At 43.8% G+C, this 21,295-nt stretch overlaps 1 protein-coding gene across 4 annotated transcripts in view; it reads left to right on the forward strand.

Annotated features, from left to right (window-relative positions):
- The window catches only part of LOC140721856 (uncharacterized), a 67,520-nt gene that overhangs the window by 39,192 nt on the left and 7,033 nt on the right, over window positions 1–21,295 (forward strand). For 2 of the 4 annotated variants that reach the window (XM_073036675.1, XM_073036677.1), the window contains exon 3: window positions 19,670–19,839. The gene's annotated coding sequence lies outside the window, so the exon portion shown is untranslated. Of the gene's footprint in view, window positions 1–18,674; window positions 18,819–19,002; window positions 19,311–19,669; window positions 19,840–21,295 lie in introns of those variants that run through there. The other 2 variants (XM_073036676.1, XM_073036678.1) reach the window with 2 other exon arrangements.

Consider the following 21,295-nt stretch of genomic DNA (forward strand, 5'->3'; position numbering starts at 1 on the left):
GGTAAGGCCAAATTTGGAATATTGTGTACAGTTCTGGTCACCGAATTATAGGAAAGATATCAATAAATTAGAGAGAGTGCAGAGACGATTTACTAGGATGTTACCAGGGTTTCAGCACTTAAGTTACAGAGAAAGGTTGAACAAGTTAGGTCTCTATTCATTGGAGCGTAGAAGGTTGAGGGGGGATTTGATCGAGGTATTTAAAATGTTGAGAGGGATAGATAGAGTTGACGTGAATAGGCTGTTTCCATTGAGAGTAGGGGAGATTCAAACGAGAGGACATGATTTGAGAGTTAGGGGGCAAAAGTTTAAGGGAAACACGAGGGGGTATTTCTTTACTCAGAGAGTGATAGCTGTGTGGAATGAGCTTCCTGTAGAAGTAGTAGAGGCCAGTTCAGTTGTGTCATTTAAGGTAAAATTGGATAGGTATATGGATAGGAAAGGAGTGGAGGGTTATGGGCTGAGTGCGGGTAGGTGGGACTAGGTGAGATTAAGAGTTCGGCACGGACTAGGAGGGCCGGAATGGCCTGTTTCCGTGCTGTGATTGTTATATGGTTATATGGTTATATGGAATAAAGCACAGACCTGTTCAATCGCTCCTTATAACCCAAGTCCTCCAGACCTGGCAACATCCTTGTGAATTTTCTCTCAACTTTTTTAACCTCTTTTACACCTTCCTGTAGATTGGTGACCAAAACTGCACACAATACTCCAAATTAGGCCTCACCAATGTCAACATAACATCCGTCTACTGTACTCAGTACTTTGGTTTATGAAGGCCAATGTGGCAAAATCTTTCTTTCTATTCCCATTGAACTGTGACACCATTTTCAGTGAATTATGGACCTGTATTCCCAAATCACTTTCGTCTGGAGCACTCCTCAGAGCCCTACCAGTCACTGTGTAAGACATAGGTCCTACCAAATACAACACCTCACACTTGTCTCCATTAAATTCCATTTTCCGTTTCTCAACCCATTTTTCCGAGCTGGTCCAGATCACACGGCAAGCCATGACAGTCTTCCTCGCTGTCCACTACACCCCCAGTCTTGGTGTCATCCACAAATTTGCTGATTCAGCTAACCATGTTATCATCCAGATTACTGATATAGATGACAAACAACAACAGATCCAGCACTGATCCCTATGGCACACCACTCGGCACAAGCCTCCAGTCAGAGAGGCAACCATCTGCTACCACACTCTGGCTTCTCCCAAAGCCAGTGTCTCATCCAGTTTACTATCTTAACTTGAATGCTGAGTAACTGAACCTTTCTGACTCACCCCCATATAAGACTTTGTCAAGTGCCTTGCTAAAGTCCAAGTAGGCAACATCCACTGCCTTGCCTTCATCCACTTTCCTGATAACTTCCTTGAGAGACTCTATAAGATTGGTTAGACATGACCTACCATGCACAAAGCTATGCTATCTATCCTTAATCTGTCCACATCTATCCAAATACTTATCTATCCGGTTCCTGCACATACGTTCCAATAACTTTCCTATTACTGATGTCAAGGTCACCAATGTACAATTTTCTCGTTTATTTTTAGAGCCTTTCTGGAACAGCAGAACAACATTGGCTGTCCTCCAATGCTCCAGTACCTCACCCGTCACTAAGGATGATTCAAATATCTGTGCTTGAGCCCTGACAATTTCTGTACTTGTCTTCCACAGAGTCCCAGGGAACAACTTGTCAGACCCTGGGGATTTATCCATGGTAATTTGCCTTCAGACGGCAAACATCTCCACCTCTGTGATCTGTACAGGGTCCATGGAGTTGATGCTGGTTTGCCTCACTTCTATAGACTGTGTCCATCTCCTGAGTAAATACAAATGCAAAAAAATCGAAAATCTCCCCCATATATTTTGTCTCTTCATATGGATTACCATTCTGAACTTCCGGAGGATTATATTTTTTTCCCTTGCAATCTTTTTGCTCTTAACGTATTTGCAAAATCCCCCCGGATTCTCCTTCACCTTGTCTGCTGGGACAACCTCATACCTTCTTTTATTTCTTTCATAAGTGTTCACTTGAATTTCCTGTACCCCATTTGTTCCTATTTGCCTGTACCTGGTATACACCTCCTTTTTATTGATCTGGGATAGGAAAGCCAAAGGGGTGTTAATGATGCATGGTGGGAGGTGGGGGTAGGGGATGGATGTTTAAACTAAAGTTGCAGGGGGAATGGGAGCCTGAATAACAGAACAGATATTGGAGGGCTTGTGGAGACAGGTGTTGCTCAAACCTCAGACAAGGTCAGGAATGAAAAACATTGAGCATGATGCAGTGAATATGCTGAACCCTGTATATCTCAATACAAGGAGCATTGTAGGAAAGGTGGATGTGTTGAGGGCATGGATCAACATAGGAATTATGACACTAGGATCTGGCAACTGTGGACTGGGACAGGCTGCTTTATGGCAAAGGTGTGCTTGGTAAATGGGAGTCCTTCAAAGTGAAATTTTGAAAGTACAAAGTGGGTATGTGCTTGTCAGAATAAAAGGTAAAGATAGAAACTGTAGAGAACCTTGGATTTCAAGAGATATTGAGAGCCTGGTGAAGCACAAAATGGAGTTGCATAACAGGGATATCAGGTAGGTTTTTAAGGAGTTTAAGGAATGCAAGAGAACACATAAGAAATAAATCAGGATGGATAAAAGAAGGCATGAATGAGGTTGCCCTCTCAGAAAAGATGAAGGATAATCCTCAGGGATTCTAGAGATAGATTAAGACCCAAGAGATTGCAAGGCACAAAGTTGGTCCTCTGGAAGACCGGAATGGCAATCCACGTGTGGAACCAAAGCAGATGGGGGAGATGTTAAATATCTTTTTCATCTCTGTTTACTCAGGAGATGGACGCAGGGTCTATGTGAGTGTGGGAAAGTGGCATTAAAATTGTGGACCCTGTACAGATAAAAGGAGATGTTTGCTATCCTGAGGCAGATTAGGGTGGATAAATCTCCAAAGTATGACAAGGTGCTCCCTCGGAATCTATGGGAGGCAAGTGCAGAAATTGTTGGGGCCCGAGCAGAGACAATTAAATCATCCTTGGTGACAGGGGGAGGTACCAAAGGACTGAAGAACAGACAATGATTTTTCGCTGTTTAACATAGAACATAGAAGTCTACAACGTATTACAATGAATGACACAAGGCAAAGAGTGGTTGTAGATGGGTCATATTCTGCATGGAGGTCGGTGACCAGTGGAGTAACTCAGGTATCTGTTTGGACTCTTACTCTTAGTGATTTTTATAAATGACCTGGATGATGAAGTGGAGGAATGGGTTAGTAAGTTTGCTGATGACACAAAGGTTGGAGGTGTTGTGGATAGTGTGGAGGGCTGTCAGAGGTTACAGTGGGACATTGATAGGATGCAAACTGGGCTGAGAAGTGGTAGATGGAGTTCAACCCAGAAAAGTGTGAAGTGATTCATTTTTTCAGGTCCAATATGATGGCAGGATATAGTATTAATGGTAAGACTCTTGGCAGTGTGGAGGATCAGAGGGATCTTGGGGTCCGAGTCCATAGGACGCTCAAAGCAGCTGCACAGGTTGTCTCTGTGGTTAAGAAGGCATATGGTGTATTGGCCTTCATCAATCGTGGGATTGAATTTAGGAGCCGAGAGGTAATGTTACAGCTATATAGGACTCTGGTCAGACCCTACTTGGAGTACTGTGCTCAGTTCTGGTCACCTCACTACAGGAAGGATGTGGAAACCATAGAAAGGGTGCAGAGGAGATTTACAAGGATGTTGCCTGGATTGGAGAGCATGCCTTATGAAATATATGTCAAACTCAAGGCCCGCGGGCCAAATCCGGCCCACGGTGGAATTATCTTTGGCCCGCGAGATAATATCTAATTACTATTAAAGCTGGCCCCAGTAATCGAAGCGCCTATGGCGTATGATATGGCTAATGCTGAGTTTATTCAGGTACCAGGTTTTCAGGGTTTTTAGTGTTTATTCGGCAGTCTTCTTCATAAGAAATGGAATTTGTAAAGTGAAACACTTTGTAGTTATAGCAGAGACTGAGACACATGAGAGCAGGCTGAAAAAACGGAGGCAACGAAAGCTGCGTTCGCACGCGTCCGACTGATCCGGCCCGCATGAAGCTGCATTTTGCTCAATCCGGCCCGTGACCTACAATGAGTTTGACACCCCTGTCTTATGAGAATAGGCTGAGTGAACTCGGCCTTTTCTCCTTGGAGTGAAGATGACCTAATAGAGGTGTACAAGATGATGAGAGGAATTGATCATGTGGATAGTCAGAGGCTTTTTTCCCAGGGCTGAAATGGTTGCCACAAGAGGACACAGGTTTAAGGTTCTGGGGAGTAGGTACAGAGGAGATATCAGGGGTAAATTTTTTACTCAGAGAGTAGTGACTGCGTGGAATGGGCTGACGGCAACAGTGGAGGAAGAAGATATGATAGGGTCTTTTAAGAGGCTTTTAGATTGGTACATGGAGCTTAGTAAAATAGAGGGCTATAGCTAAGCCTAAGAATTTCTAAGGGAGGGACATGTACAGCACAACTTTGTGGGCCAAGGGGTCTGTATTGTGCTGTAGGTTTTCTATGTTTCTCTGTATCGCTGTTTAACATAGAACAGAGAAATCTACAACATATTACAGACCCTTCAGCCCACAAAGTTGTGCCGACCATGTAACCTACTCTGGAAACTGCCTGGAATTTCCCTAACGCATAGCCCTCAATTTTTCTAAGCTCCATGTACCTGTCTAAGAGCCTGTTAAAAGTACCTATTGTATCCAACTCCACCACCGACGCTGGCAGTGCATTCCACTCTGTGTGTGGAAAAACTTACCCCTGACATCCCCTTGGCACACATTTTCAAGCAACCTAAAACTCTGTCCCCTTGTGTTAGCCATTTCAGCCCTGGGAAAAAGCCTCTGCCTATCCACACGATCAATGCCCCTCATCATCTTATGCACCGAAACAAGGCTCTAAACGTAAATAAGGAAATTATACAGTGCTTTGAGGATTTGTTAGAGGCATAGAATATTATGAGGGTATACATAGGGTAAATACAAGCAGGCTTTTTGAAATGAGGTTGGGTAGGATGACAACCAGAGGTCATTGGTAAGTGGGGAAAGTGAAAAGTCACGGGGAACATGTGGAAAATCTCTTCACTGAAATGGTCGTGACAGCACAAGTGGTTCCTGCCAGCTCAATTTCACTATTTAAGAGGAGTTTGGATAGGTAACTGGACGGTAAGGGTACGGAGGGCTGTGGTCCCGGTGCAGGACGTTGCATTAGAGATTTTAAATATTTTCAGCACTTTCTGGATGGGCCGAATGGCCTGTTTCACGGAACTTCTCCATGTCCCTATGACAGAGAAACTGGCCAAACTTGATTGGAAGGGGAAACTGGTAGGAATAACGGGTGGCTGGAGTTTCTGGGAGCAATTCGGGAGCTGAGTGATTGATACATCCCAATCTTTAAAGACTTTATCAGTCATGGAAGGGATAAAAAAATAATTAAGGAGAATGGGAGATGATAATGAAAAATTTGTTAAACCAAGAAATTTTCTAAATTGAGACCATATCCTTAAAGTTTGCTTAACAATTATGTTACCTGTTGTTTTATTTGCTGAAAAAGAAGAATATGATCCAAGAAGAGAGACAATAGAGGAATTTTTTACAGAATTAACTTCTAAAGAGACCCATGATGGGCAATCTTTATGATAAATATAATAGGACCAGAAAGTAATATTCCTTATATTAGTAGCCCAATAGTAAAACCTAAAGTTGGGTAGGGCTAATCCACCCATCTCTTTATATCTTTGTAAATAAACTTTACTTAAACGAGCTTGTTTATTATTCCAAATATAAGAGGTTAAATCTGCATCTAAAGAATCAAAGTAAGTCTTAGGAACAAAAATAGGTAAGGCCTGAAAAAGATATAAAAAATTTAGGAAGGATCTTCATTTTAATCAAATTAATTTGGCCAATTAGGAATAAAGAAAGCGTCTTTTTCACATAATTCAATGAGGGGTTTAAGTTTTCTTTGAATAAATTCTTGAAGTTTTTAGTAATTGTTACACCTCGATATGTAAATTGACTTGTAACAACTTTAAACGGAAATTTGGCATTTGATGATATTAGGTCATTTAAAGGAAATAACTCACTTTTATGTAGGTGCAGCTTATATCCTGAAAAAGAACTAAACTGGGAAATTAAAGAAAGAACTAAATGTAAAGAAGTTTCAGTGCTAGAGATAAAAAGTAAAATATAATCAGCGTATAATGAAATTTTATGAGACATACCTTCCCTTAGATTGTCCTTCTGGTCTAAGGACCAGAAATGTCCTTAGATTCTCGAAGTGCTATTGCTAAGGGTTCGACAGCTAAAGCAAAAAGTAAAGGACAAAGAGGACATACTTGTCTAGTTCCCCGCTGTAATTTAAAGGTCTTAGAAATTTGGGAGTTAGTAATAACCTGAGTGGTAGGAGACAAGTAAATTAATTTAACCCAACGAATAAAATTAGGCCCAAAATTAAACTTTTCTAAGGTCTGAAAAAGATAATTCCACTCAGTCCTGTCAAAGACTTTTTCTGCATCCAAGGATAATATACACTCTGGAATTTTTTTGGATGGTGAGTATATAACATTCAATAACCGACGTATATTAAAATGTGAGTAACGATTTTTAATAAATCCTGTCTGGGCATGTGATATAATAGATGGTAGAATATTTTCAAGTCTTCGAGTTAAGATTTTGGATAAAATTTTTGCATCAACATTTAATAAAGAAATTGGTCCTTATTAAGAACATCCAGCTGGATTTTCATTTTTTTTTTTAAGAATAAGAGAAATAAAAGCTTCATAGAAAGATTGTGGGAGTTTACCTGATTTAAAGGACTCTGATAAAACAGAGGACAAAAATAAGGTGTAAGTAACATAGTGAAAGTTTTATAAAACTCCCCAGGAAAGCCATCAGGTCCTGGGGTCTTTCCAGAATGTAAAGCACGTATAGCCTCAGCCACTTCCAAAGAAGTGGAAGCATTGGACAGGTGGGAGGACACAACCATGGCAGAAATGAGAAGCCAAAGCCAATACAAAAGCCAAAGAGAGGGCAAATAATAGAACAACAACTATTGGAAAGTTTTTAGAAACCAACAGAAGACAACTGAAAAAAGATCAGGTATGCTCAGGGCATTGAATTATGATTTGTAGTCGTTACTGAGTCTTGGTTGCACCTAATGATCTGAGACATTTAGAGGAATAAAATATCCAGGGCCTCAATAATTCTTGAATATCTTCTACGAGTCTGTGATTGCCAGTGCTATCATGTTTGCTGTTGTCTGCTGGAGGGAACAGGCTGAGGGTAGCAGACACCAACAGAATCAACAAACTCATTCGCAAGGCCAGTGAAGGAAGTCATTCCTGCCTGTGGCCATCAAACTTTACAACTCCTCCCTCGGAGTGTCAGACACTCTGAGCCAATGGGCTGGTCCTAGACTTATTTCCACTTGGCATAATTTACTTATTAATATTTAATTATTTCTGGTTTTACTTTGCTATATGTCTACTCTATTCTTGGTTGGTGCAACTGTAACAAAACCCAATTTCCGTTGGGATCAATAAAGTATGTTTGTCTGTCTGTCTGAAAAACGATATTCCCTGCACCAGTTAGCTTTCAACTTTTAACTTGGCAAGCTCATACAAACTCCACACCTTGAAAATTCCACTACTGAAGGACGCCCATTTCCCAAGTACTCCTTCCACAGAAAACATCCTGTCCCAGTCCACACTTCTTAGACCCATTCTGATACAATCAAAATTGACCTTGCTCCAATTTAGAATTTTAGCCTGTGTTCCAGACCTCTCTTTTTCTATATTTACTTGGAATCTGATGGCATTATGATCACTAGATACAAAGTGTTCCCATACGCTAATTGCTGTCACTAGCCCTGGATCATTCCCTAATAGCTTATGGCAAACTTCTATGCTGGGAATTCTACGTGCTGATTAAGGACACATTTGACAAATTCTACCCCAGCTAGTCCTTTTACAGTATGGGAGTCCCAGTCAATATTTGTTAAGTTAAAATTGCTTACCATGTCAAAATTTGTTTCTTGGCACCATCTGCAATCTCTCTACACATTTGTTTCTCTAAATCCCTCAGAATGTTACATGCAACCAAGTCCCAGTAATGGCGACAATATCATAATTCCCTGTCCTGAGCTCATCTGGCTTTCCTATGATGCTTCTTGCATTGTGATATACACAGCTCAGCACATTCATCGCACCATGCTCAACCATTTGATTGCTGACTTTGTCTGAACAACATCTGTCTGGGTGTCAAGAAAGCAACCTCTCCCTCAATGTCACAAAAACAAGGGAACTGGTTGTGGACGACAGAAGGAATGGAGACAGGCTAACCCCTATTGACATCAATGGATCCGGGGTTGAGAGGGTGAACAGCTTTAAGTTCCTTGGCATAAACATCACCGAGGGTCTCATGTGGTCTGTACATACTGGCCGTGTGGTATGTGGCTGTGCGCCTCTTTCACCTCAGAGGGTTTGGTATGGAGTCCCATATCCTAAAAACTTTCTACAGGGGCACAATTGAGAGCATCCTGACTGCCTGCTATAGTAACTGTACTTCCCTCAATCACAGGACTCTGCAGAGAGTGGTACGGACAGCCCAGCACATCTGTGGATGTGGATTTCCCACTGTTCAGACATTTACAAAGACAGGTGTGCATAAAGGCCCGAAGGATCACTGGGGTCACAAGTCGCCCCAACTACAAACTGTTCCAGCTGCTACCATCTGAGAAACGGTACCACAGCATAAAAACCAGGTTCAACAGGCTCCAAGTCAGCTCCTTCCACCAGCTCATCAGACTGATTGATTCGTGCTGATACAATTGTATTGACTGTCCTTACTATAATTACTATATATTACACATTGCACATTTAGATGGAGAAGTAATGTACAGATTTCCACTCCCCATGTATATGAAGGATATAAATCAATTCAATACTCCCTCTCCACTATCTGTTCTGGCATTCTGACTCCAATCCCTCTGCAACTTTAGATTAACCACACAACCTCCCCCACCACACACTGGCACTAGCAAGCTTTACTACGAGGATATTAGACCTCTGCTGGTTTTAATTCCCAAACTAACTAATCCCCTATCAGTCCTTTGACATTCCTCTGCAAGGTAATCCCCCCTTACCGTTTTTAATGTGGTCTATTTGGTGTTGTTTGTGATGACCAGAACAGCACTCTGTGATGGCTATTTAACCTCATTCACCTTCCTAACTCTCACCCAGTTTCCTGTGTCCTGCACCTTGGGTGCAACTCACCTCTCTTCATGTCTTGTCTAAAACCCCCTTCAACTTCCATATGACCTGGAATTCATCCATATTCAGCTCCCTAACGTGCAGGGCTACAAGCTACAGTTGGATGCACATCTTGTAGGTGAGGGTGTCAAGGACACTGGAAGTCTCCCCACTTTCCCACCAATGTCCCATCTAATTTGTAATGACCAGTGTGCCAAAAAATATTGTGCTGTGCAATTTTTACCCAGTGACAACAACATGTGTACACTGAATTTAAAATAGAGAGGGATTTATTTTAAATGCTAGCAAATCACAGTTAATGAGAACTTTGATATCCTTTGGGTTTGATCAAGTTCATCTTCACTCTCACACAACCTATGTAGCAGGACTGTAGAGGGTTATGAAGGATTTTCTCACTCCAGCTTATGCACACCATTTATATCTGATTTGCTTGCTAAATGCTTTAAAAAGTCAGATTTCCAAATATCACTCCACTTCTTGCCACTTAGCAAATTCTCCAGCAACTTTTGCATTGCCATAATACACACAGGTAACAACAATTTCTGTACTGTACATAAATATTTCCCCTGAACCCTCGGCCTAACGGTGGTGAACTCATTGATGGCAATGCCAATGAATATGAAGGGAAGGGCAGTTTTCTATCTCATTGAAGTCTGGCACATTCGTGATGTGGAAGCTAGTTCTTGCCCAGGGCAAAGGTGTTTGATATCATTTTGTACCCAGAGAGAATGGGTCAAAACATGTTCTCACCGGCAGAAAAGTTCAGAACAAAAGGAGGTAGACCAAGCAACACAGACAAAATGCTGGAGGAACTCAGCAGGCCAGGCAGCATCTATGGAAAAGAGTACTAATGCTGAGTTCTTCCAGCATTTTGTCTGTGTTGCTTGGGTTTTCAATTTCTGCACATTTTCTCTTGTTTGTGATTGGAGGTCCCTTTCTCCGAGTTCCTAATCCTTGCACTCAGATAACTGGAGATCAACTCTGTCTTCCCTCATCAGCGAGAAGCTCCCCGGGGCCCGTGTGGGGATCGTGGGGCTGAGAGAGAGAGGCGGTCAAGAGCAGGACTGTCCCGGGATAACGGACCTCAGTGTCCGGAGGTCACAGCAATGGCCCCGAATTCGGTGTTGAAAAAATCTAGACCGAAAACCCTCTCTTACCTGGAGCCGGTTAACCGAGGCCTTTGTTTACAGCGCGCATGCGTAATAATCGGGAGCATCCATATCCCTGACGCCTGCGCATTCGATCGGTGCTTCAGCGATTGCGAAAACTGCAACGCAGCGCATTCTGGGTGATCACGGTTCCATTAAAAGTTTCTGCAAGCTCTGGTTCCATGTTCATACCTCAGTTATTATTTTGTGTAGAAAACTCTGCAGCTCTTTTAACGTAGAAAGCAGCTCCCAGAAACAATAATTTAATATCAGTAACCTTCCTGCGTGTCAAATGCCAAAAAGCAGAACCTACTTACAAATGCAGATTGAAAACACAAGAGATTCTGCTGTTGCTGGAAATAAAGAGAGGCACACACACAAAATGCTGGAGGAACTCTGCAGTTCAGGAAGCAGCTAAAACAGAGGAGTACACAGTCTAGACATGCTGAAGGGGGTCTGCCTAAACATCTATTTATTCCTCTCCACATTTGCTGCCTGATCTGTTAATTTCCACCAGTATTTTGCAAAATTAACCAACTTTTTTTTATCTATCAACCAGTTTTCAAATGTTTCTGATCTTTCATTTGTAGCCACATCCTGCTGGTGTGATTCCAATTCTTCCCCTTCCTTGTAAACTCTAGGCCCCATCTCTGAGCCCCAAAGCCCAACTCTTTAGATGCTGACTCTGCTCCATCGAAGATTCACTCGCTAATCTGCTGTCAGACTTTAGAGGTGCATTGCAACAACCCAGCTGTCTGAGGCACAGTCCATTGAGATTAGTGAAAATGACCCAAAACTTTGAAAAAAGCGGGGAAGAATGAGTTTAACCACCTTAGTCCTGAGCCCTGGGGAACGTCAAAACCACAGTGAGCTCATCGTCTTATTCAGTCTGGAGAAAATCATGCAGGGAATTCATGCAGGTGTATAAGATGATGAGAGTCATTGATCGTGTGGATAGCCACAGGCTTTTTCCCGGGACGGAAATGGCTAACACGAGTGGGCATGGTTTTAAGGTGCTTGGAAGTCGTTGCACGGGAGAAGTCAGGTAATTTTTTTTTACACAAAGAGTGGTGGGTGTGCGGAATGCACTGCCAGCGACGGTGGTAGAGGCGAATAAAATAGGGTCTTTTAAGAGATTCTAAGATTGGTACATAGAGCCTAGAAAAATAGATGGGAATGCAGCAGGGTAATTCTAGGCAGTTTCTAGAGTAGGGTAAATGGTTGGCACAACATTGTGGGTCGAAGGGCATGTAGTGTGTTGTAGATTTATGCGATTCTCTGAAAGTCAAGGAACATCTCTTTGATGGAGTGGTGACTAGTTGTAACCTGTTATCACAGGGAGAGAGAGAGGTGAACGGCAGGAATAGATTTGGATATAGTGATAAGGAACAGAAACATGGGCAGGGACCAGATGGGCCGAGAGGCCTCTCTAGAGTACATTGTGAGTGTGGTAGAGACATAAAGTACCTGAGACACATGATTTGATACAGAACCGATTTATCATTCACAGATCCACAATATTAAACACCAGTCTAGTTTAAGGCTAACATCAGCAGAACAGACTCCTCCAATGCTCAGTGACCAGGGTTCAGTCCTGGGTGCGATGAGCAGCCGCAAGAACTGCAGAATCTGACAGTAACAGTCCCTCATGAACCTGCAGCTGCCTTCAGTCACCGTGAAGGTTAAACATTTAACACGGAGCTGATTAGAACTTCCTCCCTGATGTGAAGTTGCTGGTGTTGCCGCAGCTGGGATGATTGAGTAAAACTCTTTGCTCACTCCGGACAGAAATGTGGCCTCTATTTATTATGAACTCACCGGAGCATCACAAGGTGGGTTAACTGAATGAGTCTCTTCGCACACACGGAGCAGGTGAACGGCCGCTTCCCAGTGCGAGGCTGTTAGTGAATCTGAGATGGCCGACTGAATCGCTTCCAAAATGAAAGCCAGCGAATAGCTTCTCACTGCTATCAACGCCATGGCAATGTATCAGATCAGATCACGGACATGGACACGTGTTCGGGCTCTCCTTCGGGGCGCTGTTCTCCAACATCTCCGCCTCCGCATTCAAGGATCGGTGGCATTCAAGTGCTGGTGAACTGACGTGCTGTTGTGTTTGTGATTCCCATACAGAATTCCTTAGAGATTTCCACACTGTTAAAAGTTTACAAAGCACGTCAGTCGGTGGACATTTCAACTCAGATAATTTTAGTCCCAATGGTGCGTTCTGGTAAAAACACTGTCACAGCTGAAAACAATTTGGAGCAACAAGACTTCATCTTCTAACTGACCACAGTTCCGGCATCAGGGTCAATATCAAACTCTCTGCTTCCCTCTCTGTATCAAAATGGATCATTGCTCCCCTTCATCAGTCTGTGACTTGGCTCAGTTTGTCTGCTTCCTTCGCATTCTGAGCATGCGCCGCACACCGACTGAGATCACATTTTATTTACATGGATGCGACTAGAGACTTTCTGATTATTATGTACCTCCCGGTATCTGTCGGTGGTAAACTCAGAGTCAGCAATGGTATTGATCCTCAGGAGTATGTGATTAGGCTTTTTCGTTGGAGATTGATAAACTGCCAGTGGTGTGTGGCTGGATGAGTGGGTCGTTTTCAGACTGGAAGGAGGTAGCGTTTGCAGTTCCCCAGAGATCAGTCCCTGACCACAGTTGTTCACAGTTTAATGGCCTGGCGGAGGCAGCGAGATGTGAGATGCCCCAGTCTGCTGGTGACGCAGAAAGAGTGGAGTTGGGGTAGGGGAGGCTATTCACATGCAATTTCGTAGCTTTGCAATCAGTACGTAGTGCACTGTGGGGCTGCAGTGGCGGGTTCCATTGCTGGGATCAATGCACAGTCACTGTGGGCTATGAGGATTTTGTGAATAAAGCGCCATTCTCCAATTTAGAATCTCAAGCCGCGGAGCAAGCCTACCGTTTGTATACTTAAGTTGTATTTATGGCATTGTGATAACCAGATACCATAGCCCTCCACGAGCTCTCTATCCAGTCCTTTCAATATCCGACTTCATACGTAAATTTGGCCACAGAGCCATCAATACTGTCATCCGATGAATTGACATAGAACGTAAATAGAAACGTTGCCAACTCAGATTCCTGTGGGCCTCTGGGGTAGTAATCTCAGGATTGCTGCCTGCGCCACGTGCTAGCGATGAAAGAATAGCATGATCAGGCGTATTAATGTGTGGCTGAGAGACTTGTGTAGGGGGCAGGGCTTCAGATTCCTGGATCATTGGAGCCTCTTCCGGGGGAGGTACAACCGGTACAAAAAGGACGGGTTACACCTGAATACAAAGGGGTGCAATATCCTAGCAGCCATATTGAATAAAGCTGTTAGTGAGGGTTCAAACGAATTTGGCAGATGGATGGGAACCGGAGTGATTGGGCTAAATCAAAGATAACGTGCAACAGAGTTTAGAGAAAGAACAGGCAGGAGATAAAGTTTAATCAAAACCAGTGGCACGAGTTACAGGGCAATAGAGTCGTGGTGCAATTAAAACAGAAAGCAGCAAATACTGGACTGAGAGTATTGTATTTCAATGCACGCAGCATAAGGAATAAAATGGACACTCTTGAAATCCAGCTACAGATTGGCAAACATGACGTTGTGGTCATCTGTGAAACTTGGCTAAAGAATGGCTGCCATTGGGAGCTGATTGTCCAAGGATACAAGGTGCATCAGAAAGATAGGTGAGTGGGCACAGGAAGTGGTGTGGCCCTGTGTACAAGAAATAATATTAAATCATTGGAAAGAGATGACATAGGATTGGCAGGTGTAGAGACTTTAGGGGTTGAATTAAGAAATTTACGATGTATGTCAATGATTTGGACGACGGCATTAAAGGATTGTGGCTAAATTTGTCGATGGTACAAAGATAGGTGCAGGAGCGGGTAGTGTTGAGGAAACAAAGAGCCTGTAGAGAGACTTAGATGGTTTAGGTTAATCGGCAAAGAAGTGGCAAATTAAATACAAAGTTGTAAGGTGTATGGTCATGCACTTTGGTGGAAGAAATAAACGGGCAGACTATTGTTTAGATGGGGAGAAAATACAAAATGCAGAAATGCAAATGGATTTGGGAGTTCTTGTGCAGGGTACCCTAAATGTTAATTTTCGGGATGAGTCGGTGGTGAAGAAGGCAAATGCAATGTTGGCATTCATTTCTAGCGGTATAAAATATAGGAACAGAGATGAAATGGTGAGGCTCTGTAAGGCCCTCGTGAGATCACACAGACTATTGTGTGCAGTTTTGTGATCATTATTTTAGAAATGATATACTGACGTTGGAGACGGTTCAGAGAAGATTCACGAGAATGATTCCAGGAATGAAAGGTTTACCGTATGAAGAACATCTGGCATCTCTTGGGCTGTAATTTCTGGAGTTCAGGAGAGTAATGGGGATCTCATAGAAACATTCTCAATGTTAGAAGTCCTGAACAGATCAGCTATGGCAAAGTTAATTTCCCCTGGTAGGGGATTCTAGGACGAGAGCATGACTTCAGAATTAAAGGACGTCCATTTAGAACAGAGATGCGGATAAAGTACTTAAGTCAGTCGGTGGTGAATCTGTGGAATTTGTTGTCATGAGTGGCTGTGGAGCCAAGTCATTGGGTGTATTTAAGGCAGAGATAGATAGTTTCTTGATTAGCCAGCGCATCAAAGGGTATGGGATGGGGTGAAGGCAGGGGAGTGGGGGTGACTGGAAGAATTGGATCAGCCCTTATTGAATGGCGGAGCGGACTCGATGACTCGATGGGCCGAATGTCCGACTTCTGCTCCAATATTTTATGATCTTATGGTTTATTCCACTGTTTCGACCTGCCAAAATGAGCCAATATTTCTGGGCATATGGCCCATTCATATGAGAATTTAGCCTTTACTATTTTTCTGAGCTTCTCATCAATGTGGACAGTTCAGTTAAGCTTTGCTCCAGAATTTCCACACAATTAAAACATTAAAAATATTTCATTTTTATAATTTTTATTTTTGCACTACTTATAAATTTAATGATTTAATGTGTATATTTTTGTAATTCATATTTGTTATGAATTAGTTTCTAATGCTACCGCAAAGACAACGGATTTCATGACATATGCCGGTGCTATTAAACCTGATTCTGATATTGATATGGGAGATCCACCACCGGTCACCTGATCCCAGTTACCGCAGATCGTAATGCGAGATTGAAGCCTTTTCTATTTATTTGCATTCCTCAGAAATGACAACAGTTCAGTTTCCTTCTGAGGTTCCAAAGCAGACGCTCAGTCTGTCTAATATTTCCACGCAATTAAAATGGGGAATTTGTTTATTTTTATCACGTACTGAGCGACAGTGAAAATCTTGCCTGACATACCAGCCACACAGATCAATACATTACAACAGTACATTGTGCTGATATACGACAAAACAATAACTGTAACTGATGCACCATCAATAACTCTCGGAGACGTGAGGCGAGATATAGGCTTTTATTGGCTGGAAGAAAGAACAAGCAGCAATTGACCACCACACTGCATCCTGGAGACTGAGGCCGGGGCGGTGTCTCCAATCGCCTTTATACCGGGGTCCGTGGGAGGAGCCACAGGAGCAGTCAGCGGGCGGGGGGGGGGGGGCGCGTCCAGACAGGTATATGTAGTTCACCACAGGAACAAAGCATTATGGCTGCAGAGAAAGTGCAGTGCAGATAGAGATATGGTGAAGGGTCACGTCGAGTTACGTTATGAAGTCGTTACATTTTATCATTCATTTGGCTTATAACCGCAGACAGTAAACTGTCCTTGAGCCTGGTGGTACACGCTTTAAGCCTTTGTATCACTTCCCCAATGGGGGAGCGGGTTTGCAGCAAGAATGTCCAGGTTGTGAGGATCTTTGAGTACATGGCCTGCTTTTCCGAGGCAGGGGAAGTGTACGAAGAGTTCATGGAGGGGAAGCTTGTTTCTCTGATGTTCTCTGTTCTCCAAAGTTCTCTGCAGTTCCTTGCAGTCATGGGCAGAGCAGTAGCCATACGAAGGCGAGAAGTATCGACAAGAAGCTCAGAGACCTCGGCCTTCACCCTGCCTTGTGTAGCTGGATCCTGCACTTCCTGTCAGATCGCCGGCAGGTGGTAAGAGTGGGCTCCCTCACCTCTGTCTCTCTGACCCTCAGCACACATACCCCACAGGGTTGTCTCCTTGCCCCCTCCTTTACTCTCTGTATGGCCACCCTCTGTATATTTGTGTATACTTGTATCGCCATTCTTTGTATACTTGTGTCGCCAACCACAGCTCCAATCTGCTAATTAAATTTGCTGATGACACTACACTGACTGGTCTAATTCCAAATACTAACGAGGCAGCCAACAGAGAAGAAGTTATCACCCCAACACGGTAGCGTCAAGAAAACAACCTCTCCCTCATTGTGTCAAAAACAAAGGAGCTGGTTGTGGATTACAGGAGGAATGGAGACAGGAACCAAATTCAACATTTCCAAGTCTGTTATTGCACATTTTAATATTGATCATGACAGAATGCACTGTATTTTATATACGGTTAATGACATATTTATAGATTATAGATTGTTACTGACAGAGAATCATATAATTGGAGATCCGTGTGTTATCTGAATGTACTTGCCTGTGATGCTGCCACAAGTCAGTGTTTCTCTGTACCTGTACCTTCCCGTACTTGCGCACTTGGCAATAAATTCAACAGGACCTGAGAAATCTCAGTGAGATTTGATCAGTGATGATCATCTTGGCAGCTCGGTAGGTCAAATGTATGAGACAGTACACTGTTAAATGCAAACCCCTGAGCAGTGTTGATGATCAGAGGGATCTCAGACTCCAAGTTCATCGCTCCCTGAAAGAGAGTGCACAGATTGATCGGGTGGTTAAGAAGGAAAATGGCATGGTTGTCTTTATTAGTTGAAGCAGTGAGTTCAAAAGTCGGGAAGTTGTGTTGCAGCTGTTACGAGCCTGCGGTCGTACTGTGACTGTTTCTTTAAGAGCGCCGGCGTGAGGAGGCGGGACTATGACGTCAGTCACAGGCTGACAGCGCTAACTGTGGATTAATCATGAGAGAGAGAGAGCGATCTGCAGACAGGCAGTCGGCCAATCTAAAGAGAGAGAGAGAGTGGAAAAGCTGATAGCTTCAGTTTGTCGCAGCTGAGGCTTGGAACTCTCACAAGAGTGGGTTGATCATCGGTACACGGAACCACAACGAATGTGTGTGGCTGTCACTTCGTATAATCCATAGGAGTGGATTGTGGAATATCTTGGCGGACCGCTTGTGATAACCATTGCCAGGGTATGTTGTGTGGCAACACCGGGTAGACTGTATTCCTGTGACAGGTCACTTTCGCTGATAACTCGTAAGTGGACAGATTCAAAGGATAAGATCTTCGACGGCGGTTATTTTGAAGTAACGGCCTTTTCTCTACGTTTCACCCTGGATTACAAATATCTCTCTTCCACCATTTATTCCGTGGATTACTGAACTTTCCTACTTTACCATCACAAGACTCTGAGCTTTGTTGCCTCAGGCTCGATAGATTGGGAGTTATATTTACACAAAACACTGTTACCTTTCCTTTATTTCGTTAAGTTACTGTAAGTAGATACTAATAAAGAAGTGGTTTTAACATCAAAACTAGACTCCAGTGTGAACTCTATTGCAGCTGGTTCGTTTCTCAAACGTTACAGTTCGTGACACAGCTTTATAAAACTAGTTAGACCACATCTGGAGTATTTCATACAGTTCTGGTCGCCCCCATTCTTGGAAGGATGTCGGGGCTTTGGAGAGGGTGTGGAAAAGGTTTACCAGGATATTGCCTGGATTAGAGGGCATGAGCTATAACGAGAGGTTCCACAAACTTGTGTTGTTTTCTCCAGAGCGGCGCAGGCTGGGGTGAGACTGGATGGACATTTATAAGATTACAAGAGGAGTAGATACAGTGAACAGACGATATAATTTTCCTGCGGGTTGAAATGTCTGACACATTTAGGGTGAGAGGCGATGTGAACGGCAAGTTTGCTTCTTTACAGAATGATGGGTAGCTGGATCTTTGTCTGGGGGTGGGAGACCCCCACCGGTCACGTGATATCGTCTGCCCCTCCCATTTAACCGCAGATGGGCAGGATCTGGGCGTCTGCGTCCGAGGCCCCGCCCTCCGGATGATGCAACAATTACTTCGCGCATGCTCACAGTCTACAGGCGGGCGGTGTGCTCGCTTTCACAGCGCTGAAGTACGTCAGCTCCCGGATCGGCAAAGGGTTCCCGCCTCCTGGGTGGGGAGCCGGGGGTCGGGATCACTGTCTGCGGGCCGAAGATATCACTTTCCCATCGGTGAGTACTGAGAGCGATCCCGAGCGGGGAGATCTGATGTTGGCCAAGAGCTCCGAACCGAGGGCCAATTTCTCATTTAGTACCCAGTTATCTGAGCTCGTCAGAAATGTGTCGGCTTCACTGAATCTGCATTAAGCGATCCAAACCAGGAGCCAAGGCTGTCTATTTCCTCAGAATTGAAACGGACGTCCCGCGAACAGGTCACGTGAGGCTGTGCGCCGCAGATCTGCTCCGCCTTTCCCTTTGTGACGGACGATCACGTGGTGTGTGCCCACCGTCCGCGGATGGATGGTGATGCGGGATGGTGGGGGAAGTGGAGGGATGTATGGTGAAGTAAACCTACCGAATGCTGAAAAGCCTGGATACAGTGGACATGGAAAGTTTGCGATTGACAGCACAGTGTCAGAGTAAAGATGCTTCCCTTTAAAACTGAGATGAGAAAAATTTCTTCAGCCAAAAGATGGCTGATTTGTGGAATTTGTTGCCACAGAGGTTGGTTGAGGCTGCCATTTGGGTATATTTATGACAGATATTAATATACTCATGATTGCTAAGTAGCTTCAGGGTACCAGGAGCAAGGCAGGAATATGGTGTTGGAATAAATCTCAGCCATGGTTGAGTGGTGGAGCAGACTCGATGGATCGAATCACCTAATTCTGTCCCTACATCTTATGTCTTACAATGACTGAATGATGACTCCTTCCTATCCCATATCAGGTTTTGTGACGTGTCAGGGACAGATTTGTTCACTGAGATCGTTATATTTGTCTTCAATGTTTAGATTTCAGTGAGCAGAAATATTTTGTTCTCCTTTGTATTGTTAACATGCTTCATTATCTTTCATGTTAAAGTTATACCTGCGGTGAGAGATTTATTGGAAGAAAAACCCACAAATGGAAGCAAACCACAACTGAAGACGAGGGAACAGCAACACGTGAACCAGCCCGAGGACTGAGAGAACCGACTGGAGAGAAACCCTTCTGAGTCTGAGTTTCCATTGATTCAGTCAGGAGAAAGTTTGGTGAGTCACATTTACTCAAATACTGGTCCTTTAGACATCACAGAACTGTACAAAGGAAGGTAGGGAATAATTGGAGTGAGACTGAATGTGCCCAGAAATACCAGTTATGCCTCTATCAGACCCAGTTGCAATCACTCCAGATCTGCTAATGTTCTGTCAGTAGCACAGCTCTTTAAACTCACACACATTCCCTCAGTGTTTGCTCATTCGAAGAGCTTGCATCTTCTGAAGTAGCTTTTGGTTGGTTCTGAGTGTAGAGAGGGAAAGTGGGGTGTTTATATTTACTATCTTGCAAAAAGAAGTAATTGTTTGCAATTACTTGCTGCAAACTCACTACCCATATCCCGTACATTCTCAACCAGATTATTGACATAGATGACAAGTAGCAATGGGTGTTACCCTGGGGAGCTCCAGGAGGCACGGGCCTTGACTCCAATAAACAGCCTCCCATCATCTCCATCTGCTTCCTACCATCGAGCTGTTCCCAGACTCTGGGCTCTGTGACAAACACAATGTTAGCAGCAAGATTAGACAGTGATTAATATAAAGAGAGATTTGTTGCTTCCTGAAAGCTGTCTGATGCAATGGACCAGATCCTCCCTTGCTCACAACGTGATCTGCCCTAGGACCCATCCTCCCAGGTCACACTGTGTCCGATAACCCACATCCCCAACCTCCCTCCACCAGCCAGTAGCCCCACAACTTTCCCACCATTTACCCCACACCCGTACACACAAACAGATTCATGTCACCAACATCCTCTCTCACTGCTTGGGGAACCACAACCAACTGATCCTACATTCCAGGCCCAGACTGTCCAGCCGTCTGGCTCCTTCCCGGCCCTTTCCCACACAATCGACCTTCGATTTATGTTGTCATGTACCCTGTAACCGGGTAACCAAACCAGCAGAAATGGAATGATACGTTGGAGTCTGGTGGTACTGTAACTAAAGGTGTTTATTAGTAAACTAAGTAATACAGTATCCAAAATGCAAATATACATATACGACAGGTTAGCAATGATAAATATAGAAGTGTAGGAATAAGAATCAAAACCAAGTTCTATCATAGTCAAGGGGTAAATGAATAGTCCTCAGATAATGCAGAGTTCAGTTCAGTTTGGGTTAAGGTAGTTGCTGTTGTGACGTTGGAGAGAGAGAGAGAGCGAACGAGAGATGAGCGGAATCAGCAGGCAAACCTTCCGTTGTCTTCTTGTTCCTTTGTACTGTTGTGGTAATCGATTATGACCCTTCCGTTCCCGGCTAGACCGTTCTTCAGTGCTGGACTTGTCACCCAGCCGAGGACAGACACACACACAAGCCCCCACTGGCCTGCCTTCACACACTGTGAGCTTCAGACTGATTCCCCCGAATCGACCCTCCAAGCCCCCACCTTCCTGTGGGTGCACAACACTCGTTCAGTGTCCAGTGGCGTGTCTGCCTGTGTCTCAGCAGAC

Source organism: Hemitrygon akajei, unplaced genomic scaffold (genome assembly GCF_048418815.1).
Source record: "Hemitrygon akajei unplaced genomic scaffold, sHemAka1.3 Scf000063, whole genome shotgun sequence".
Lineage (NCBI taxonomy): Eukaryota > Metazoa > Chordata > Chondrichthyes > Myliobatiformes > Dasyatidae > Hemitrygon > Hemitrygon akajei.